At 25.9% G+C, this 26,332-nt stretch overlaps 1 protein-coding gene across 1 annotated transcript in view; it reads right to left on the bottom strand.

Moving 5' to 3' along the window:
* The window catches only part of LOC129973276 (uncharacterized), a 50,755-nt gene that overhangs the window by 19,112 nt on the left and 5,311 nt on the right, over nt 1–26,332 (bottom strand). The window lies entirely within an intron of this gene.

The raw sequence follows: 26,332 nt of genomic DNA on the forward strand, positions 1-26,332 counted from the left end.
GCAACCAGCCGAATAGGAAGGTATACATTAAAAAATTCCATAGAATATTCTAATGTAGGAAAAGAAAATAATAATAATAAAGAATAGAACAGAAAACGAAATATGCACAACATTTTGATGCAGATGTTCTTCTTGGGGGTAAAAAAAGTGGGGAGGATTATAAACCTGTTCCATTGGCAGAAATACCGCGAAAGTGTTTGTATGGAGAAATTCTTTCTTCAAGATGCTTCTACAGAGGAGTGGGGAAGCCCCAAAACCGGTCCCCACCTCCGCATGTCTGCAGTTAGGCGTTCCACATTTGGAAAGTGACATCAGGTGTGTATTTTTGTGTCAACACTGCATTGTGATAAACAGTGGTATTGAGAAAATGTATTTTGAATATAATTTTCAGAACCAAACCACTTCATTCAGAAACAATAAACAAAAATTTTCGAATACTTTTATCGTTTATTTATCTTGATGTTTTGTCAACAAGAAAATCAAAATAATTTAGATTGAAATTTTTTATAACTGTAGAAATGTTCTATATGTTGAAATTTTGAATTCGAAGCTCTTCAGACATAAATAGATTATTAGTTTTGCAGATTGAATAGATTTTAGGAACTTATACGAAGGAAATTACTAAGGACATGTACAATTTTGATTTTTTTGTACACCATCAGTTATGCAGAATTTAATGTACACGTAGGTAACGTCCTACGGAAATGTATCTTTATTCTCCAAAAATTAAATTAATTATTTTGGAAGAACATCAAATTATATAAGTTGTCGTTGATTCGCAGCTGTTTATTGAAAATTTGCTTATTTTTTCTTGCTTCTTTTAACTGAAATTTAATTTCCTTAGACGATGGGTTTCAAGTTTCTATTTTAAGAGTTTTAATATCAATAGTGTTAATAATTTTTTGCCGTTAATTTGTATAAATTACCGGAAATAAAAATTTTAAACAGTTTATAGCCGAAATGTCTCCAAAGCAGCCAGAACAGAAAATATAAAAAGTATAAATATGTAAAATATTAATTTTTTTATATAACCGTCAGAGTTTTTTTTTTTTTCGTTATTGAATAGGAAATTAAATACTGTTAGAATTCGGTACGAATTTTGTATAATAATGAAGATGTATGCTGTAATTTCATGATCATTAATTACTGTTTCATTTATAAAAAATGTAAACAAAATTATATAATTTAGGATGATATGAATGAATTATCATGAATGCGATATAATTATACGACATAAAAGGTTATGCAGATATTTTCAGCTTATTTCATTCTGGAAATATTTATGCAAAGATAAGAGAATTTCAGAAATATAATTAGCAAATTTTTTAGAAGTTGCACAAGAGAAATATTTATAAAGATAAATAGGCTTTAGATTTGAAAATAAATGCAAGATTGAATAAGTACCATAATTATGCCAACTTCAAAAAATTATTGAATATTAAAAATATATACTTCAGATTGTTCTCAGTTACAAGTTATACATAGTAAAAAAAAAAAATCTTTCAAAATTTCTTTTTAAAAAGTACACACAAAAAGCAAATATTCTGGACGAAGTAAATTAATTGAATAAGAATTAGTCAAAAAATTGTTAAAATCAATTATTTCCTAAAAAAACCAATTCAAAAAGCAAATATGAATGCTCATCAGACAATTCTTGGATGAATATTTTAAATATATTCTTGTGGTGGATTCTGAATATATATAATCAAAATTCTTCATATAAAAATAAAAACAATGCAAACTCTTAAGAAAAATAGAAATAATTATTTTTAACAACATATGTACTATTTTCTGTTAATAACAGAAACGGCATTAAAAAAAATTCTAAACTGAATTATTTTTATAAACTATTAAATTTTTTAAATATAAAATCAGCTTTAGTATATCTTATCGTATTATTTTGAAATTCATGATAAGATGAGTTCATATATCTGAACTTCAAAGCCTGTTTCTTAAATCTTTTATCAAAATATATCAATCTGGATATCCTGTTAACAATAGCTTAGATCTGATTGTCACAGATTAACTATGAATTGAAAGTTGTTGCAAAAAAAAATCTGATGCACATTGCAGAGTACTTAATAAATGAAAATTATTATTTGTTGTAAACTTAAAATATAAATGCACAGTAGCATCAAAAATCTTGAGCTCTTACAATGAGATCTTCTCTATTCATAAGGTTTACGAATACTCAAATCAAAGCTGATCATTAAATTCGGATTGAAACAAATAGTGACTCACTAACAGAAAAAACGAATGTAATCAAATACCAAATAAAAGTACGTTTGAAAGAAACGATTTGCAATAATCTACAATGAATAGTGTAAATATAAAAATAAAATTTGCAGTCCTCAGTTCATTGACATTTGCTACAATCCAGTATAAAAAATGTAAATAAAATGTGGTTTTTTTTATCCTATATTATTTTTCTTTCTTATATTTATTCGTACATCGATAAATCAGTCAATTGAAGCGTTAAAAAATCTTTTTGTCTACATTACTTAAAACCAAAACAGAAATTGAGTTTTGAGCAACTGATAATGACATGGATAGAAAGAAATATTTTAACGATCTCTAGCATTACAGATTTCGCTGTCTAATTCTATTATAAAATGTCTCTATAGACAATCATCGAAAAATTTCTCCCCTCGACTTTCTTGTATATTTAGAAAATAAAGATTTTTTTTTTGGGGGGGGGTAATTTTTGCCTCCTTCACATTTACGAATATATGGTGAGTCAGATTATAGGGAAGGAAGCAATAAACACTCGAAGGTCATGGCTTCCACAAGCGTGAATGGTTCCTCTTTCCCATCGTATAAGGACATGCAGTATGGCGCATTTTGTGCTTCATAATAAAATAAAGGAAGCTCAGTATGCATTTTTTAGGTTTTCCTCTACATTTAATTTCATTTGAATTTAAAATTTTTTCACATGACCGCATTATCAAATTTTAATTTATCTATGTCGTTACGTATTTTTAATTATCGCATTCACGTAGAAGCGAAAATGCAAATCAGCAAATGGTCCTTTGCCCCTTAAAGTCCTTTGTTTTAAAATTTAATCCATGCCTACGATTCTGCTGATAAATCCGTATACCAAATTTAATCCATGAAACTCTTGTCGTTTTTCAGTTATCCAGTTCACGTGTTTCAGGCAGACACACGGACTCTCCTTCTTTTTAACAAATTTTGTGCATACCAAATTTCATAGCTCTTCCTTAATAGCTTTGTGAGTTAACGCGTTTACAGACAGACAGATGTATATAAAAAAATGTGTATTTCAAACTCAAAGAGATTTAAAACGTATAGACTCATCAAAATCTTCAAGTCAAATTTTTTGAAGATTACAATATTCCCTCTTTGTATACTTCGTATTCGAGAAAATAAAAATTTGGAGGAAATAAAAATTTGAAGGGGAAATACTTAATATTAAAGATTAAAGTGGCGTATAAGAGAACGAAAGTGATTAGAAAACTTCCTAGTTATAATATAAGTAGAAATATTTCATTGGACAGGAGTTTTTTTTGTCGAATAAAAATTAATATTTCGATAATATGGATTTTTTTTTGTTTTGAATCATCGCAACGATTACATGAGCAATAATAATAATTTAAAGAAATTTTCTTTATTATTTTTTTAAAATCTCAAATTTAGCTATGAGAAAGAAATAATTTTTGTCTTTTATTTCAGTGCTTCCAAATTTTCAAAAATTTGAAAAAACCGGAAACTTTTCTTTATGCATGACTCAAACTATTTCATAGCTATGTCTCATAACGGAAATTTCCGTTTTTATTCTACACAAAGCTAACATGCCGCATACTGGTTTATTTCTTGGAAACTTGTCAAGTTCAATGAAATGTCAACCCCCATCTGACTCATTTTTCGAATAGAGTATCTTGTTTTCAGAACGAAAGGAAAAGTGAAAAATAGAGGATGTGGGCTCGAACGATTAGCAACACAATGCGAGGGCGTCGCCGAATTTCGGGATCATATTTGTCGACGCAAAACGGTTAACATGGTTACTTTTCAATATGGTTCTCTTGGGTAAGTAGACAACACCCTGAGCCATAGAAACAGTTTGTTTCAAATGTGTATAAGGCGTAGCAAAGGTGTTCTTACTTTCTTGAAAATGAAATAAAAAGTATGTTTGTTATTTTTCACGGTTTGTTAATCTGTTAAAATTTCTGAAACTTGCTTGAAATTTTATTTGAATAAAGTTCCAATATGTTTTGTATGTAAAAAAAATAATAAAAACAATTTAACATTTAAAAAAAAGTAGTGAGATTTGGAAGGGTACTTTATTCCAGGCTTATGAGGAAAATTATTAGTCATGGTCTGTTAAGAATTCAATTATTAAATTGCAAGCAGTTATTTAAGGAGTGTCACACTATAACATGAATCAATGAAAGAATTTTTAAAAATTAAATACATCAAAGAAAAGACATTACATTTTCCAATTCGATATTTCCTAGCGAGATATCGATTATTACAATTTGCCTAGATCAGTGAATCGCCACATATACTACAGCACTGCTAATGATGCATTATATATTTTTGATGGTACAGTTTTTACATAAAATAATTAAATGAAAGTAATAATATCTTATTAGGTAGAACCCTATGGTAGACCACTTATTGCAATAATTCTCATGATAAGATTTTGATAAAAAAAATTTTTTGCAGTTCTTTACCGAGTATGGTCCCTAAAACTGAAAACCACCCTTCGTTCAAAAGTTTTATATATGTATATGCATATAACCTATGTTATCTTGTGAGCTGGATAATTAAAGTAATTTAGTTCGGATTTTAATTGGCTTGGAATATGTTATTAGAAATATAGAAAAATTGGATGAGTTCGTAAATGGACCTTCTAGCTCAAAGGGGTTGGAAATGGTGGGTGGGGGTGGGGGACTGAAATTTTCTTTTCGCTATAATGATCTTAATATTGATGATATAAAAATAAATCCAATTATCCAAATTAGAGACTCATTAAGGTGAACAACTTTTGTATTTAAAGTTTATCGATAATTGCAATAGAAGGTAAGGATTGAAAAGTAATTTTCAAGCTCTAATTTTGACTTTTTTTAACATTAACACTTAATGTTGCCAGGTAGTAACTTAAATGTAATGGAATCTACCTTTGCCTTTCGGCTTGCCAAGATATATTTTTTTAAATTGGTATTTATCTTTATTATTGAATCACATTTTTTTTTTTCTTTTTTAGCAGCTTTCCACAAATTGATGCTTATGGCGGCGGCCACACTAGCCATATGATAGTTTTACCTTTGAGATTAATACCGAAACAAGCAGTAAACTTAAAAGAATTTTGCTAAAAATATTAATGCCTTTGTATGCATACCTTTGCAGAGATGGGTTTATTTCAGTGTTTGCAAATTAAAAATATATATGGAACATAGTTTTAACTTGAATCGCTCTTATATTTAAAATTAATAAAGACAAGGCCGACATATTGTAATTGGTTACAATAAAATTAATTTAATCGTAGCATAAAGTCCTCATAAATAATAAATATTCTTTCACGTAGATTTTATTACGATATAAAATTTTATGTACGAATATAATTGAATGAAACAAATTAAATTTTTTATTACTTGATCATAAAAACTTCACTTCGGATGAGTTTATTTTTAATTAGAAAAGGTTTTAATGATTGTGCATAAATTTTCATTTCTTATCTATGCACCACAGCATTTAAAATATTTTTACATTAAAAAAAATGTATTCTTGTTTAAGATAATTCAAAAATATTACTTTCTTACTTAATAAAAAGTTTCTCTACACGTCTTAGTTAATAAAAATATTTAAAATGAAACTATTATAATCTAGAGTTGAAACAATTTAAAATTAAATTAAATTTTTATGTCTAATTAATAATTATTGGTTATTTTTTTCTAGTTCATGACATAATTCCTATTATTTTACATTATTATGGCCAGACAAAACATTTAGGAAGTATTTGATTTTTTGAGAGTGCCCTTTAAAAAAATTACAAAAACAAAAGTGGGATTTCACAAAATAAAAAGGGAGTTAAATTAAATAAATGTACAGCCTCTGCTTAAAATCCATGAAATTAACTTTCATTGCTTTTTCAGGACTCAATATTATTATAAATATTCAGTAGATTTTAAAATTTTAGATAAACACATTTATTTCAAAAGTCCAAATAATGCAAAATATTTTTATAGTGCGAGTAGAGCCTTAATTAATGTAATATTAATTAAAGCTCATAAGGTGCATCTTATGAGTACTGTGCGATACATCGACCTAGCCAGAGGCCATGCTGGAAACTTAATGGGGCCGTCTAAGAGCAACCCCACCTAGCACGAAGGAACAAACGGCACTTGATTGACATTGGACTTTTGCAGACAATAGAGAACCTCCTAGGGAAAACGCATATTGATACAGAAAAGGAATAGAAAAAAAAAGCATTGCATTTTGAATTACATATTAAGTTGTAAAACATTAATCTTATGAATGTAATTTTAATATTTTGGAAACTGTGATCGACATTTTTTATGTGAGATTCAGGCAGTTTGAATTAATAAAGATAAGTTTTAATAACTGATTTTAAAGCTGAGCACAATTTAACATTTATATAACTATATCAAGAATAAGCATGCTGAAATCAAAATAACAGAATGAAGTCTAAAACTAGGGTAAGGGGTTACCACAAAAAATCATCGAATAAAATAACTTTTCATCTTTTATTGAAAGTGTCTTCTTAACATCAATAGCAGCGAACAATATGCTGCCATCGTCATACAAGCGCACACTAACTTACAAAATTAGATTTGTTATTATACCGACAAAGGATACCGAGCGTTCTCAGATGCCAGCAGTTTATTTCTATCCCAAAACTCGTTCCTACTTGATGAAAAAAAAGCCGAGCGAAGATAAGCACTTATGAAAGCAATCCACATGCGCATTAAAGCGGAAAATTTTAATTAAAGTAAACAAACGAGTGACAAAGACGTGGGAACATTATCTTATCTGACGATTTTAATTATGTTGTATGTGTTAGATATTTATGTAAGACTAAATTTCGTGTACGACATTGCATGATGTCGTTAAATTCTCAACAAAAGTAAAGGTAAGAACCAGCAAAAGTCACTATAAACGTAGATGATAAACATTGTTTCATGTCACATTGGAAGTGAAATGAATTCACCATTTTGTACGCTCTTCACGTCTTTTTTTTTTTATATGCGTATAATTTGCGTACCTAAAAGTGCGTTTGGAACAAACATTAATTATTGGATAACAATGCTATTGTGTGGCGCAATCAGATTTTTCTGGTTTTTTATTAGGCCAGCTAGATTGTTTGTTAAAGGCGATAAAATGTTGATGGCTGCTATATTTTGTATCAGGAAAAAAATTTATTTATACCAAGCAGTTGATAAATATCAAGAAATTTATTCCTTATAATAGGATGATAAACAGAATTTTTCAATAATTCTATTAAAAGCAAATAAATGAAATTGTATTTAATTTCCTTTGTTATAAGAATTATGAAATATAAGTTAATAAAAAGGAAAAAAATAAAGGGTTATCTATTCTTACAAGGCATAGAATACCTTTTTCTAGAATTTCACAAATATGAAAAGAATAGATCAATTTAATAACTTTTAAGAAGAGAAGAATCCGTAAATTTGTAGAACAATTGTCTGAAACAAATTATTTTTTTATTTCATTTAAATAATTTGCACATTTTATTCCATCCTAAAACTAGTGTAGTGGTTTATCGTTTACGAACAACTACTGTTTTGAATATACTTGAAATATAAAATAATAAATAGCGTAATTCAGAAAGAAAATAACAGCTCAATTAGATTATATATAAAAAACAAATTTAAAGATCCCAAATAATAAAAATAAACAAAAAATTAATTTAGAGAAAGTTTTTCATATTTTTTTTTCTCATATTGAATGCACTTATAGATAGTAATAAATATTTTAGAATATAACAGATGAATTGCATACATTTCTCTGGAGTATATATACAAATTTTTTGTAAATATAAATTTATAGGAAGAAATTAAGACAAATAAGAAATTGTATGATTTATGAATTGTCAAATTCTATCAAATTTAAATGTTCTATAAAAAGAAGTCAATTACTTTTTATAAATAACAGCAATTTTCTGAAATTTTAAAATAACATTCTAAGTAATGAAAATAGAAAAGCGATTTTCATTTTTAAACGAACTGTTAGAGAAAAAATCATATTTGGCTTTCTTCAAAATAATAAATTTTGAAAGAGGGAAATTTAAAAAAAAAAATTTAAATGGCAATAATTTGATTTAATTAAAACTAGTCAAATTAAAATTTGATAAAAATTTCAGTTAATTCAAAAACGTTTACTTAAACATTTAATTTATCAGTAGTTGTTGATTAACAGAAAAAAATTAAGTGAATAATATTTCAGATTTTTCTTCTTTAAACTAGTTCCTTAGTTGGAATACTTCATCATTAATTTGAAAATAACTCCAAAAATTTGCGGCTAAATTGAGCGTAATTACATAGTCAGGAATAAATCTTTATTTTGAGGATTTCGAATTCTCTTTATAAATTGTGCTCAATACGGTGGCCCTTAAACAATGCATTTTGCACCTGTTTTTCCTACCACCTGCTAAAACCAGGAATTTTCTTTTGTTATTTTTAGCTTATCTTTGTGCAAACGATTTTTAAATAACAAATATTAAGATAAACTGAATGAAATATATTGTAAAAACTGAATTCCATCCATCTTCCTAAGTCATATATTTTTGATTTGAATTTGCTATCTACTAGCCGCCTTTGGCTGTTCGCTGGGAATAATCGTCACTAAAATTTTCAATTAAATATTTTATATAACTTGGTCTTAATAGTTTTTTTAGCAAAATATTTTTAAGCTTCAAATTTTGGCAGGTATTTTATTCCATAGTACTTTAGAAACCTGTTGCTGTTCTGTTCATTTTACTATGCATTTTCCTTATTTTTTTCAGCTCTTCGAAAATTTCTAAAAAAAGGAGTACAGACAACTATTTCTAGTCTTTAATCTAAAAAAATAGAAAATGTGACATTTTTGATAATAGAAATAGAAATCAAAAAATAGAAAATGTGACATTTTTGATAATAGAAATAGAAATCAAAAAATAGAAAATGTGACATTTTTGATAATAGAAATAGAAATCAAAAAATAGAAAATGTGACATTTTTGATAATAGAAATAGAAATCAAAAAATAGAAAATGTGACATTTTTAAATTTAAATCTTTTATAAAGTTTTTTCCTGAAATCTTTTTGCTAATGATTATCTGAAAGAAAGAAATTTAATTTCGCAATTTTGTCCCTTCCATTATTTTTTTTTTGTCCATTTTATCCATTGATAACGATAGTGAAATGTATTGTGAGGCAAAAACGAAAAAATATAACTTTTATCATGTCTTTTCTCAATAACTTAGGTACTCTTCCAGGATTCATAGGTATCGTATTATTCTTGTTGAAAAAAATTGCTTAAAATTGAAAAAAAATTATTATATATTTTAACAAAATTTATACTTCAAAAGATTGATGATAAGAATTCGGAATCGAAAATAGATAATTATTTTTTTCGAATTTGAAGACGATTTAAAAAATATTTTCTTATTTTGTAATATTTTCTGAAATTATTGGAGTAAAACGCCGAAATTTTGCTTAATTTTAATTTTAACTTAAATGTAAAAAAAAATCACTCCGAAGTGCTCATTTTCATTTGCCAAAGTCCATGTGTTAAGTTTACAAGTTGTATGTCAAACAGTCAATAGTAGAATGCTAACATACAAAAAGACACTTGTATCTTTAATATAAGAAAAAACACAACTGATTTTTAAATAACAATTATTGTAATAAATAAAGCACAAAATAGAAAATATTGTAAAAATAAATCACAAATTATGAAAAAAAGAATTAGTTTCAGTACAGAGCATGTAAAAAAATTAAATTTGATTTAAAAATAATAGAAAAACTTTTTCAGAATAAACTAAATAATCTAGCTGCAAGCTTTCAGTAGCTGTTTAACTTGTTAGTCAACATACCACTTTGATCTTTAAATGAATTTTAAAACATGAAGAAGTCCTAAGAATGTTTTTCAGAAATGTTGACTTTTGATTTGAATAATTTAATAGCCCTGATAATTGAAATACCTTGAAAACAGCTTTAAAAGGTATTAAACTTTCATTATATGTAAAAAATTGCTTAATTTGCCTAGTATTTTGCCTTTATTCTTTGTGAACATATTCAAGCCGAGGAAAATTGAATCAATTGCAAAACTGTTTTGGTCGAATTTATTTAGTCTGAAATAATGCTGTACCACAATTTTCATTGCAATCTTTTAAGACAACGTTATAACTAAAAATGTGTTTTTTTTAACTGGCTTCTAATTATATAACAGCGACAGTTTATGGAACATTTTTTTCTTTCTTATTTTTATATAAAATAGTTTGGAGATTTTGAAAGATTATACATAAACATGAAACTTATTTTGTTCGAAATTGCTCCTTTGTTGAGGCGTTTAAGAGAAAATAGCAATTCACCGAAATGATAAAAGGATTTCGTACAAGCTATTGAAATTTTCCAATAAAATAAAATGCATAAGTAAAAAAAAGAAACCCCAGTTATTTAGTTCCTTTATCCTGGAATGAATAATGCAAGTTTACAGGAAACAACGCAAAAGAAAACAAATCTGTTCACCAAGGTGTTTGGTGTTCGTGTGGCCATTTGTACGTGCTATTGTTTTAGGTCTGCTACTGATTATTATGACCTTGTAGTAGCAGATGGACAAAGGCCACGGACTAAAGGGTGAGCTATCCGGAAAGGACATGCCATTGATGCTTCACCTGAGTCACGTTCGAAATTGCGAAATTGAATTTTTAAAAAGAGGGACTACAAAGAGTTTGGAACGAATCATTGCTCTCGGAAAGTGGCGAGGGGAAAAAAAATTAGCTCTTGTGAAAGATTCCGTTATATTCCATTGTTCCAGTGCACATCAAGTGAGACTTGCATGGGCCATATTTTATATTACGTGAACTGAAAAAATATATTAAAAAATCAGAAAAAAAAGTAAAGAAATAAGTGAATAAAGTAGTGAGTAAGGAGACGAAAATAACTTTGGTAGAGCAAAATAAAATATGGCAAGGTTTTACTCCTCTAGAAATAGTGAGTAAGTGAAAATAAGTAAAGGAATTCTTTAGAATAATAATATAATAACAGTATTTTTAACCTGTCAATAATAAGTAAGAAGGTGAAAATAACTTCAGCAGAGTAAAATAAAATGTAATGAGGTTTTACTTACTCAGAAATTATGAGCAGATGAAAAAAATTAAAGGATTTCTTAAGAATAATATTATAATAGCAGCATTTTTAACCTGTCATTAATAGTAAGTAAGGAGGCGAAAATAGCTTCGGTAGAGCAAAATAAAATGTGGCAAGGTTTTACTCCTCAAGAGAAAGTGAGCAGCGAAAAAAAGTAAAGAATTTCTTTAGAATAATATTATAATAGCAGCATTTTTTAACATGTTGTTAATAGTAAGTAAGGAGATGAAAATAACTTTGATAGAGCGAAATGAATTGTCTTGGGGTTTTATTCATCCAAAAATAGCGGGGAAATGAAAAGAAGCAGACTTTCTTTAGAATAATATTATAAAAGCAGCATTTTTTAACCTTTCATTAATAGTAAGTATGGATTCGAAAATAACTTCGGTCGAGCAAAATAAAATTTGGCAAGATTTTACTCATCCAGAAATAGTGAGTAGGTGAAAAAAAATGTAAAGAATTTCCTTAGAATAATATTATAACATCAGCATTTATAACTTGTTTATAATAATAAGCAAGGAGGTGAATATAACTTCGGTAGAGCAAAATAAAATTTGGTGACGTTTTACTCATCCAGCAAAAGAGAGTAAAGTAAAGAATTTTTGGATCAAAGGCTTTAAAGGTAATGTGGCTTAGAAGTTTTGAGAATACGAAGCCAGCTCAAATATCTCTTTTGCCATTTGATCACGATTCAAAATCACGAGATCTGTTCCAACACAATTTTCATATATATGAATGGAGATGATAATTTAACAAATCAAACCAAACATGTTTTTAAATATATTCAAATTAAATGTTAACATTTATACACAATTGAAGATCCTTTGAAATATAATATACAATCTTGATAATTTTCTTTTTATTTATGGTAAATCCATCCTGTTTTTATTTTGCTTATGAATAGTAACACTAAAATCTATAAGTAGTTGAGAACTTTATACTTGAAAACTAATATTTCATTTCTTAAAAAACATTTAAGCAGAATTAACTTGCTTCAAACAATTTTATTTTCCTTCGTGCTTATTAAAAGTGACCTTAAAAAAATTGTTTTTATGAATTATGTAAAATATCAACACGTAAAATAATACTAAAGACAGCTAAATTGCCCATTATAATTAAGCTGCCTCTGATGTCTTCTTTTTTATTTCACTGCTAGCCAACATTTTAGAATAATATATTAAAATAAACATTTTCCATTTTTATAGTTACATAAAGAATTGGGTTCAAAATTCTTTATAGCCAATCTTTGTTTTGGAATATTAAACAGCTATTGTCTGAAACCTCTTGCTCACGAATGATTTTCTCAAAAGGATCACGAGTGTTTTTTCCTCGTTTGCAGTAGTTTGACAGCAAGTTCAAAAGGTTACATGAATGTAGCAGGTAGTGGAAAATCAGTCACCTGAAGACAAATCATCGTGGAAAAGCTAGTTCGTGAACGTGTACATCTAGAGGGAATTTCAGATCGTATGATTCTTTTTTATTGATTAATGTGTTTCTTTATAAACGTTCCACAAGATTTTATCATATTTCTTTTTTAGTATCATATATTTAGTATTATATCATATACTATTTAGTGTATTATTATTTACTTAATATCATATCATATTGTATTTACTTATTATTAAATACGAAAACTCTAATTTAACCCAAACGATAATTATCTGTGAATTCTAAAGTGCTTGAAGAAATTCATAATTAATTTTTCTTATTTATATTTACTTAAAGACTTTTAGCATGTTAGTTGGTTACAAATTTGAGGACTTTTTATTTTTTTTTATTTTTACAGCTGTTTTCAAAAATCAGAGATAATTTTGAAGATTTAAGATGAAATTATAATATAGTTTATTTTTGCTTTACTATTTGTACATTGCTGTTTATTTTTTATGCGAGACTTTCCAAAAAAAATAATCTGCGATTGAAAAAAAAAATTGCGACACTTGATAAAAATCTTGGATTTTTATCAAGTGTCAAGTGTTTATCGAAGATTTGACGAGAACTTTTTAAGCCTATTGTCATAATGTGTTCTTTTAGATAATCGTAAAGAGTATGTGCATTAATAAAATTATAAAGTAAACTAAAAATAATTTAAGCAAAACTGTTTAAATATATTAAAAATTCAAAAAAGTCGAGACAATTTAGATAATACTTTCTTCATCAATGCCAACGAACACGAAAGATTGTTATGTAAATAGACAATAATATTGTATAAATCGGGCTAAACAAAAAACATCATCAACAACAACAACAACAAAAAAAACTAATAAAAACATTTTTCTTTAAGTATCGATTGGAATGTGCTTTAACCTATTGTTTTTTGGTGAAATTTTTTCAAGGGATAAAACGCGCCAATGTTAATACGCAATACATCAATAAATTTCGATTAGAATTATCCTAATAATGCTAAAGAATGAAAATGATTGCAATGTATATAGAAAACGATATTAAATAAATTACACAAATTCCAATACTTATATTTAAGTGAATTAAAATTCCAGTATGAATTACCAAACCGAAGAAGAATAAAAAAAAAAGAACTGTTCTTAACGTTGCGCGTAGTAACTGCGCGATGCTAAGTGGATTTCAAATTGGAATTTTAAATTTATGGAGCATGCATTGACTTCATTTCGGTACGAATTTTTAATACTTCAGTTGTTTTGTTTTATGTCAGAATTATAATCCCAACAGAATGGCATCCTGCCATCTACAAACAGAAAACAAGCTGCCATTTCTAAAGTAATCAGTCCCTCAGCTGCCCTGCAGCTGCAGCATAACCCTCCACGCCAGAGCAGATGTTGTCGGACTTCTTTCCCCTCGACTTCCTGGATTTTAAGAATGAAAGCAAATTCTTTCCAGCGTAGAAATACCTCAACAGGTTTTTCTCGGCCCTGCGTTCGCGGATAGGGAGGTGGGGATAATAAATAAATAAATAAAAAAAATGCTCAAATACAGAATGAAAACATTCCACCGCCGGGTATTATTATAATCTAACTAAAGCCTTAAAGGCACAAGCGCAGGTTTCATGGATGTCACGCAGTTCTGCTAACCATTTTTGATGTTTTCATAATTCGTATATCGAGTTTGGTTGCTTTTTGTGACGTCGACGTTAATGTGTTTTCATGTTATTGCTACGGAAGATTGTGGTTTGATCGAATCTTCTGTTACGTAACGCCTTAAAAATGTAAGAAAAATAAATAAAACTACTGTCACGTCCATTCGAAGCAAGCAAGCGTTCGGCAAGTGACAGGTATGTCAGATGTTGGTATAAATATAGCATAACAATGCTGGAAATCATCCAAAATTCTTTTAGAAAAAAGGAGGGGGGGGGAATTACAGACCGTTACTACGCATGAAATAAATAGTATTGATTTATTAAAAATGAAGGAAAATTTTTGTCACACGGAGATATGTTTCATGAAATGCTGTCTAAAAAATTGTCTACGGAATAATAATAAAAAATTATATTCTGAAACAATGCAAGAGTTTTAATAAACGAATTGAGATAAAATATTTTCAAACATAAAAGAGAACAACTACATGAATTCATGGGAATTATGTTAATTCATTGAGAATAACAGTATAATAAAATTAAATTGAACAAATACTTTTTGTTGAAACCTTATGATGTACATATGCTCAAATGTTTGCAGAAAGAAATTTTTTAATAAAATGGAAATATAAATATGAAAATAAAAATCGAAATTATTTTAAAATTCAGAAAAATTCAGAATTTTTCATAAAAATGATTGCTTTTCCACACAGTATTAAATAAATCTTAATTTAGTTTAAATTTTTAGAAGTCGAATTAAGATAATCTCTTTCAAATTAGAAGATACTTTTATAAATTTTTAATTTATCATTTTTTAATAAAATAAAGTATGCAATATCCATTTCAAAAAATTGTTTGAAACATTTAAATATTTTATTCGTTGAAAGTTTCTAATTCCTAATTTAAGACATTATTCTTAAAAAATGAAATAATAATACAGATAAATGATCCAAATGATTTAGAAAAAAAATTAGCAATAGTATAAAATAAAATACATATTTTAACTTCCATTTTTTTAAATCTTATTTGTGACACTGCAATTTACATTAGAGTCGATTTGTACATTTTAAGCTTTGTTTGCTAAATAAAAGTCTTTTTTTTTCTAAAGAAATTATGTCACACTAATTAAATTCTATAAGAATATATTGAATCCATTTATAATCAATAATTAAATTCTGTAAGAAAAATATTGTTTGAACATCTTCGTAGGATTTGGTTATATTTTTAAATAATAAAAATTATTATTTTTTAAAAAAAAGAATGAAAGAAATTTAAAATATTTTTTAAAAAGAAAAATCACTTTTTTTTTTACCCATTATATTTATTTGTAATTTAATTTATTTCAGTTATATCTTATTGTTTGAATAAATAAAAATTTATGATAATAAATTACACGTTATATGCAATAAGTTTGGGAAAAAAATTCTGAGTATTAAATAATAATCTTTCATGGATAAGTAATAATTTTTAAATCAAAAACTGGTTACAAACGCATCATTCAAGTTTAATGAATATTTTCGCTCATATTACTTGCAATTACTTTTTAGTGGCGCTTTAAATTTATAAAAAATGAAAAATTATGAATTATAATTAAGAATTAATAATTATTATAGCTGTTTAAAACATTTTACATGATGAATCCATCATTCTTATTGACAAATTTTGTATGGTCAGGGTAATTAACCTTGCATTTATGATTAGAAGTGACGATAATTAGGCACTTGAGACACTTTTCGTGTGTAAAAATGTGAGGAGGTATTAATAGCCTTTTATTCGATAAGTTTGGGATATAGACAAGATTCATGTATTATTTATTTACTTGAAATTCTACTCATTGCATTTCTCTCAAGGTGATTGCTCTACTTAGGAAATAAAACTGAGCCCGCCTGCATGGAAAACTGACCTTTCTTTAACAGGCGTGCCTCTACATAAACGAGATTAAAAACTAATAGCACCAACAAACGAATCATAAAAAAGCTACTGTTATGTTATGAAATGAACAGTATGATATAACAATAAGGGTGTTGCCTAAATGACTCAGCCGTATTAAATCCTAAATGATATCTGTTGCCATTTTTATAAAAGAAATGTAAGGTTTATTAACAATATAAAAATTTTAAATCGTCTGCAAAATATTTATGTTTTCGTCTGAATTTGTGAGGAGCTTATTGTTAAAAAAATTATTATGGTTTCAGCCTTACATTTGGTTTATTATGGCGGATATAAACATTTTTTGTTTTATTTTTTAACGCAATAGTTACTAATTTTTCTTTCCATTTAAAGTAAACCATAAGTTACCAGAAATTTCGAACAATTAATCTAAAATATTATCTCAAAGCAAAACGACTGAATATGGCATTTGAGTTTTATATCTTATGTTTAGGATTTAAGACACTTATTTAAAGAATTTTTATATTCAACATACTATCTAATAATTTAAAAATCATAAGTATTTAATTAATTAGTAATTTATTAATTATAATTATTTAATTAATTAGTAATTATTTTATTTAAACTATCTAGAAATTGTCCATTATTAACATTCCACTGTCCATTATTAAAAAAAGAAGAAAAAAATTACAAGAATTTAGAAAAATTAGGCAAGCAATACTTTAGATTTAGAACCTGGAAAAAGAAAGAAACAGTTAAATATGTAATCTGAAAAAATTCACTATTATTTTATTTAGTTTGTAATTCAGTATTTTTCACAAACAAATATATTTCCAATTTCATTTCGCTCTTTTTTTTTCATTTGAAATAATACACTGAGTATAAAAAAATTTAAAAAGGAAAAAGTGATAGAATTTTTAGCAAGTAATATACCTATTAATCAGAGAAAAAAATTATTTTTGAAGTTTATTAAAAACAGCCATAAAAGTAAGCAACATTGCAAATAAGTTTTGAAAAATAACTGCATGATGTTTACTTGTGAAATTTCGCTGATGCAACAATTTTTCTTAATTATTCTTATGAAATGCATTTTCATGAAATAAATCATATCCATTTTCTGAAAATAATCGAAACCGATAGTATTAACTGCGTCCTTAATTTATTCGATTGATTGTCTGAAGATTAATATATGATTTCTTAAGATATGTTTATTATACGATTTATTTTTTATTTATTGTATTGATTTGAGTTACTTTTGTAAATCCTTTTATATTATATGTCATTTTGATCTATATAGAAAAAAAAATAATTGACAGTGATTACTAATTATTTCATTTACAAATTTCTAGATTAAAATTGGTTGGATTTGATTTCTATGACAGTGGCGTTATTTAGTTATTGACAGCTTATTCTTAAAATAAATAATCATTGAAAATTTTTAGTTTTTTTAAGTCAGAGAAAGCGTTTGCAGCAACTTTTGCTTTGAAAGTCTATTTAGTTTTCAGCAATATTTCGAAAGACTGCGAGCAACTGCAGGCATAATAATCTGACACAAATCGATATATGAAAAGGTTAATTTTTTATATATTTAAACGAGATGGGAATTTAAAGCATTTCTTCATTCAAGGCTGTTTCAAACATGATGTTAAATCGGTTCAGGGAATAGTTTCGAAATACAACCGGTTCCGAATCTGTTTGGCTAAAATAAAAAAATGCATTCGATGAAACAGCCTAACTGGGTTAATTTAAGTCTAAGCCGTCCGGTGAGTTTTTCACTTTGTTTGAAATAGCGACTATGCAAGAAAAAGGCTTGGTAAATGATATAAAAATTATTTAAAAGCAAGGGTCGTTTACAAATCCAAAAACATTTGTAAAATTATTCATTCATTATTCATTTAATATTTTAGAGAATACTAACTCTACCTATGGAGTCTAATTAAATATATTAGGAGGCAAATGGTAGAAAACAGTTTTAAGATTCTTTTATTATTTTTATTCGCAGATATGGTCTCACATGTTTTGAAGTTAACATGTGATGTTTCGTTTACAATAACATGCATTCATTATTAAATCAACATGAGGTTTACAAAAGTAAATATAAAAGACAACTAAACCATTATGCAGAATTTTTTATGGAATAATAAGTAAAAAGTAAATCAAAAATAAAATTTAAAAATTAAAATAAGTTATAAAATTAAATATAATTGAAAAAATGAATAAAAGAGAAAATCAAATGAATTATTATTATAATCATTTTGTTTAAGACCGATTTACAAAATATCATTAATTAAAATATACACTATGTCACAAACGAGTACGGCATACAACACAAACATGAAGTGTTATAGAATGAAAAAGAATACCCACTTTTACACACTATCGAATTAACAGATAACGGAATAATTTATAGTAAAGTGATAAAAAGAAAACCGAACAAGACAGCTGATATATAAACTTTGCAGACAATAAGATTGGAAGTTGGAAATCTTTTTGTTTGTTTGCTTGTGACTATATTTTGCAAACTATAAGAAAGAGAGCTTCAGATTTACATATAAAATGAAATCAGTCAGTCAGTTTTTTTTTTTTTTTTTTTTGACAAAAGATTAAGTTTTCACTAGAGTTTATAAAAATTCTGCATTTGCAGAAAAATAATGAGCCCAACATTTTGATATTTACCTTATATCAAATATTTTTTTCATTCAGAGAGATATACCGTAAAGTTATACCATTTCCAATTTATAAATTTATGACAAATTTTCCTTTAATATGCATTATTAAAACTTTTCTCAAATTAAACTATTAAGTAGAACTTCTCTTTGGTTATTGTCTTCTCGTTAATGATATTTAAAAAATGTTTTGCAAATTGTAATTTCAGAACTTAACATCATTATTAATTAAAATTCTAAATAACTTTTACTGACTTTTGAGGTACTATAGCTTATAAATATATTGTCTTAGTCATGTGACGAAAGGTAGCCAAATGGGAGTTAATAGTTTTAATTAATAAGATTGTAAAAGAAAAGTCAAGTCAGATAACTAAGCTAATGGGTTTATATCTCTTCAATGGAAAAATGTTTGATTAAAGAGTAAGATTTTTTTTCTTCAATATTTTATATTTTGATAATATGTTTTTTTGTTTCATATATATTAACTACTATCGTGTCAATTTTGATACGCAATTACCTTTGAGTGAAATTAAAAAAAAAAAAACTACTTCTAAAGTGGAAATTTCTTTTGATCTAAATCATCTGTTTAATAAAGTAAGTAAAAAGGTTTCTTTATCCTTTATATAACTAATTTTAACAATATTTATTGTTATAATTTTAAAAAATTTGCTAAATAGATCGCCAACGTAATGAGGTATGATCGCATTTTTGATGGTATATATCGTGATTATAGCAATTAAAATTAATTTTATAATATCAAATTATGTAGTAATTCCATATTCCTAATCAATGATACTTTTTGCAAAAGAACAACTCGAAAGTTATAACCAAAGTTGTTTTCATTTGATACTAAAAATTGTTATTTGAGCAAGTTAAAATTATGTTAATTACAGAACCTCAAATAGGCGTATGTTAATTTCAAAGCAAATCAAAAACCATGCATTGCAAGAAATGAAAACAGATGAGAATGTACGGTGTGTCAGATCGTCATTTTATCTTGAAATAATACTATTAGCAATTACTCAGCTATTTAAAAAATATATTTAATTAATGTCAAATATAATGCACTAATAAATCTTGATATATTAAGAGACAGAAAACAGATTGATCGACAGAAATTTATTTAATGCATCATGGCAAATGTAAATAACAGCAACAATGAACAAATTCATGGATGCCTTTAAAGATTAAAATTCATTCAAATTAGCAAAAAAGATTTTCTAGTGAAATTATTTATAAAAAAATAATAGCTATTTTATTTACTATAAGCTGTTATTATATTTATTACTTGTTTTTAATTACTATTATATTTACTTATTTTGAAATGCAGCTTTTGCATATCTAAACAAATTCAATTTCACAAGAAGAATTCTAAACTATATTGCAATTCTTTCAGAATATATTAACCTTGCTTTTAATAATTGTTTGCATTCTGATAGGAAAAAAATACTTTCTTTTTTAAAATTGAAATATAAATAAAAATGAATAATGATTCTCTTAAATGATAAAGGGAATTAAATATATTTTACAATATGAAACGCATACCAAACCATAACTCAAAAGAATACATCTTTTCGCAAACCAAAGTATTATTTCAATAGAAATAAGGATTCTACTAAATTCAGAAAGCAGAGAAATAAGTTTTGAATTGAAGAATTGAAATTTTCTAACGAAATATTTCTCTAAAAAAATTAACAAAAATTTTGCAGACGATATTTTAATCTCAAGAAAATGATGAGTCTATGATTGTTATGTATAAAAATTAATTTTATTTTCTCTTTATTCTTAAAATTTATTTTTATAGATGATAATCATAAAATAAATGAATTGCGAGATAAAAAATTTCTTAAGGAATTTTTTACTTCATGTTTACTGATTTTACTTTATATTAACTGATTTAAAAAAGCCGTTTTTATATAGCAAAAGTCCATTTTATTGTACCTAATTTTACAAGTTCTAAATTTGAATTATGTTTTTAAATTTTTGTAAAAGAAATATGAAAGTTTATGTTTTTTATTATGGCAATAGTTCTAAAGACAGATGTTATTCTATAATGAATTTCAGTTTCATTTTGCTTCTTAGAGAATGAAAATAAGAGCTTCGTGTAGTTATAATTTTAATCAATAAGACAGTTGTAATACATTCGTCCAAAATCTACTATTTTTTTTTCTTTTTTTCAAATGAAGTATAAAGAATCCTTATCAAACTCTAGGATGATTGTTATTCTTTTTTTCCCTAATATCAGTCAAGGTGAAATACCCTATGAAAAATGGAATAATAATTTAAATTTTTATGAAAAGAACTCGGAGGATAGTTTCAAATAATTATGTATTGTGCATTGTCTAGTTTAATAATTTAAATAATGTAAATAAATTATAATTTGATTGAATGCAAAAATAAACAGGGAAATAAATTCTCTTTCTGAAATAGTAATGACCCAAGAATATTAATACAATTTTTGAAAATTAAATGCACTTGCATTTGATCAATATTATTAAGAATAATCAAATTTATCGACTATTATTTTAATAATGGTATTATGAAGTAAAATTTTTAAGCTACTGAATGAAAATTTTAAATAATTTAAGTAATTAAATTAAAATTCTTTAAAAAAGAAATTAGTTTAATATTAAGTTTTCAGTTACTGAATTTTAATTGATAATACTTTTTAATAAAATTGTTGTTTTTTACAAGCGTATAGATAAAAAAGCGACATAGATTGGGTAAAATAAATGAAATAAGGACACAAAATTATTTTTTATTTAGTCTGATTACTTTACGAAAAAAAAGCTTTAAATTTATGTTCTGGCAAAATTTTCACTTCTCTAACATTATTTTCACAAAAATTCAATCTAATTCCGAAACTTTTTTAATTAAATAAATAAAATCGTCTGCTTTCTTTAAAAAAAATATAGGCAGTTGCTCCACTGATATTTAGGTTATTTCTTTCTGTTCAAAAACTGGATTACTGCGTGTCGTATAAACTTGCGTGACAATTAAATAACTGTACGGGCAACTTTAAAGAGACTTTGTGTTAATATATACACAGAAACTGTTAACAGCCAAAGAGACCATTGAACTATCGTGACGTGTACTTAACAATCTGTTATTATTGTCAAGAATTCATATAGATGTAGTAATACTCTCAATTAGGAGTTTCAAAATACCTTACATCATGCGTATTTACGAAATGCGCAAATTCCATAGCATTGAAATAAAAAAAAGTACTTCCATATAATAATACCATATTATTATTATGAAAGCAGAAAATTAAACAAGAAAACGATTCTCCATCTTGTAATTTTAAAACTCTTTTCGATAATTCAATAGAATGTCAAATAAACATTGCAAATAGAAAAAATATGATCATATTGAATTTAACATTATTTTCTTTCTTAAGAGAATAATTATTTTTCTGTAAATAATTCCTTTTTGTTGAGAATAATTATAAATAAGTCTTCTCTGTCGAGAACAGCTGATTCTTATTCTTAATGTAAAGTGTATGATATTCCAGACAAACAAAATGCGCTTATATATTACCCCCAATATATGAAGTGCAGGCATTTTATAAATTCCTAAATATAATTCAAAAGTCAAATAATTACTTTTATTTTATCATTCCGAATGTTAGAGAAATTTATGACAGAATTCATTCTTTTATAGATAGGATAGTTATATAGATTTTAAAATGACATTCCAGCTACTAATAACTAGCTGCATTAAAAAAAATATTTTTAAAGCAATTTTTAAAAGCTAAACTTATTCTTTTAATTTGAGTCCAATAAATTTTTAAATATTTTAAAGATAGGTTAAGTTATGAAGTCGGACCTGATTCCAAGATATTGCCAACTAGATAGTATCAAAGAGATCAAATGGTTAAAAGTTTTGTCATTTTTATTTTGCTACTGTTTTAAAAAACATATTAACTTATCCAGATTCATATACCTAAATATCATTTTGAGTACTATCAAGTTCAAAAAATACGGGCTAAGGCCAAGCTCAGAAGGTTAGACCAATAAAAGGAATTCCTGCCACATCGAACAATTAGGATATATGGATAAACTTATTAATTATATTTAAGTTTAGAATAACAATCAATTTTCGAATACATTCCTTTGAAATGAAAATAATGTTGGTAACCATATTAATTGGTTACCAACAAATTGGTTGCCATAGTATATTTAGCAAAGAAAAAATATTATAAGGATAGAGTTAAAATTAACTTCATAATTTTCCTACAAATAAATTAAATTGAACTGCAGTTATAACACTTTATGACAGTCAGTTTAATTTTATTTATAACATTAATAAAGTTAGAAAAAAAACATAAATGTTTGAAAATGTTATAAGAATTTTTGAAGTATTAATGTAATATAATTAAACATTTCATGGAAATATTTTTGAAATATAAATATTTTCTTGATTAAAGCAAGATGTATATATGCTTCTAATAAACTATGTACAGAATGTTCCAATATTTAAAGAATAAACGTGTGAAGAATGGAACTCGTAAGCGTCATAACGAAACAAGATCATTATTTCACTTCAGGAAATTAAATGGCATTCTTCAAACATCAAGATACTTGAATTGTATTGTTAAATCAAACGAGGAAGTTAACTGCCATCGTAACTGGACTAAAATCTTAAAAGTGATTTGATTATCGAAGAATAATGGATTTCCGTAGAATAAGTATCACTGAAGAACAAAAGAAATTGGATTTAGAAGAAGAAAGAAACCTTTAGAAGGGGAATAATACAGAACAATAACTACAAGGAAGTATTTTTTAAAGAGTGAAAACATCACACACAAAAAATATTTAAACCAATAATGGAGAGAAAAAGGACCATTGAAGAAAAGTAGAACAAATAAAAAACTTATTAGGCTTAGTATGTTATAAATAAAATTTTTACATTTTCTTTCCTTTAAATTTTTATGCCTGCACACCAATTTTTACTTTCTGAAGAAAATTTTAAAAATAAACTCTAAATGGAATTTTAGGAAATAATATTTAATTTTATTAATAAAATAATATTTAATTGATAATTCTTTAATCTGTATAATTTATTTTTTAATTATATTTTCTTTTTTTGTGTGTTCAAAATGTAAGTTAAAATTATTTTCTACTTAAATTTATACACACAATTTGTAATTATAAATTGTGCGTTTAAATTTATGTAGAAAATAATTTTTTATTTTTTTTTCTCAAAGAAAATGCTATTTTATAATCAAATGAATCATTTATTTAAGAACTTTTCTATCTCCTGTGTTGAGCATTCGAATAAAAAAAGTAGTTTAAAATTAATAATTAACAATAACTAATAATAACCAATTTATTACTAAAATTGAGGAATTAAAAGCTATTGAAAAAAATGTGCATAAAAAGATTTTATTTTCTGTAGAAAAGTAAAGATATGAAATGTTAAGTTTAAATGCTAAAAATAAAACAAAACGTAGATAAGGGATCAGAAATTCCATGCATGGAATTATTATGTATTCATATCAAAGTGTGAAGCTTTTTGAACTGCTAAAATCACATGTTTTTTAACCTTGAAAAATGTTTTACGACTCTACATATAAAGCTAATCTAATGCAAATTGCTGGGAATTGTGAGTTGAATAAGCAATTAAAAGATTTCCTGTAAAATCATTTAACAAGGAGTTTCATTTTGCGCACTTAGTTTTTTTCAAGTTTTAAAATGATTTGCGGACGAAATTTCTTTTATTTAAATGGCTGTCGTTATTATATGATCATATCTTTGACTAACATCACAAAATTAATTGACATCGAGGATAAAACAAAAAATGGTTATGTTTTTATGATATATTACATAAAAAATAAAATTAGTAAAACAAGGATGTAATTTTAAAATGAATAAAAAATAATTTATATAATATTATTTTAATATTTTTGCATTTATTTTTAAAAAAAGAATATTATGTAAAAGGTGAGATATCATTTTTTTTTCTTGATATATTATATGAAATATCTTAAATAATTTTAAAACGATAAAAGGTAAAAAGAATATGTAAAAATCATAACATCTACATAATTTCATAACTGTAATTTTTTTTAATACTAGGAATCGCTTTATTTATTTATTGCTAATCTTTTAAATATTAGGATAAATTTGTCGATATATTTTTGATATTAATTTAATGTATGGCAAAGAGTTTAGCCATTGTAAACAGAAGTATGATTGATATTTTATCATGTAAATGTATGTTAAAATATCAATCGAAAGAGCCAAAAGTATAAAATAAAGGCTACAAATGCTTTCAGCCATAGTTTTCTGATTTCCTGTTACGAGAAGCTACTAATATTTTTTTATAATTGTTTATGCGCATATGTATTATTACGTTTCAGTAAACATCTTTTTATTAGGATTTATATTCATGATCACACATTAAAAAAGTATCTTTTAAGTATCTTAAGGAAAAAATGTTATAAAAACGAAGAAAAAAAAACTATTCAGAAAAAAACTATTAATTTTTGATGATAAAAGAGAGGAATGAAATCAAATTATAAACGTAATAAAGATTAATTCGAAGAATGATGAGAATATGGAGAATACAAATTTTAATAATTTATCACTATTTTCCTATAATTTTTCTAAATAATATAAAGTTATAAAATAGTTTACTAGGCTTTCAAATAAATACATTTTTATTGAATTTTAAGAAATGTATCATAATTTGTCATTAAAGCTCAATTTCATAACATAACAAAAGCAAATGTTTGGAAATTATTTCATGAAATTTAAATCAATATTCTTTCTAGATTTATTAAACAATTTACAACAACATTAAATTAATCTTTATAAAAATATCAATAAATTAAGTGCATTAAAAAGCAGTGATTTACTAATATAAACCGAAGCTCACAATAATATAACATACATTTTAAGCCTTATTCTCTTTTTTTTTTCACCCAATCTCACAATTATCATCAAATTCGAAAAAAAAAAAAAAAATGTGTCGAACTGTGTCCTGTCGTTCGTTGCATAACAGCAAAAAAAAAAAAAAAAAAAAAAAAAAGCAATTAAAAATCGAACAACCAAAAAATAAATGTAGATCATTCTCGAAATCAGGTTCTGTGGTCGCAAGTTAGGTGTTCGTTTGTGGGCTCAATAGGTTTCCGGCCCAAATAGGCAAAAAAGAGAATCCGTGGGTCGCTTTTCGAATTGTCTACGATTCGTCCGTGGGAGTTATCTGTTGCTCACCATTACGTTAACAGACCAGTCACGTCTGCAAAATGTCTTGCAATTGTTGCTTCGATGCTCATTATTATCGTCTTGTTGTGCTTTTGCTTAGCGGTTTGGGACACGCAATTTCCTTATCTCGTAAAATATCATGTTTAAAGACAGTTGGTGATTTGAGATT

The sequence above is a fragment of the Argiope bruennichi genome, chromosome 1 (assembly GCF_947563725.1).
Source record: "Argiope bruennichi chromosome 1, qqArgBrue1.1, whole genome shotgun sequence".
Classification (NCBI taxonomy): domain Eukaryota; kingdom Metazoa; phylum Arthropoda; class Arachnida; order Araneae; family Araneidae; genus Argiope; species Argiope bruennichi.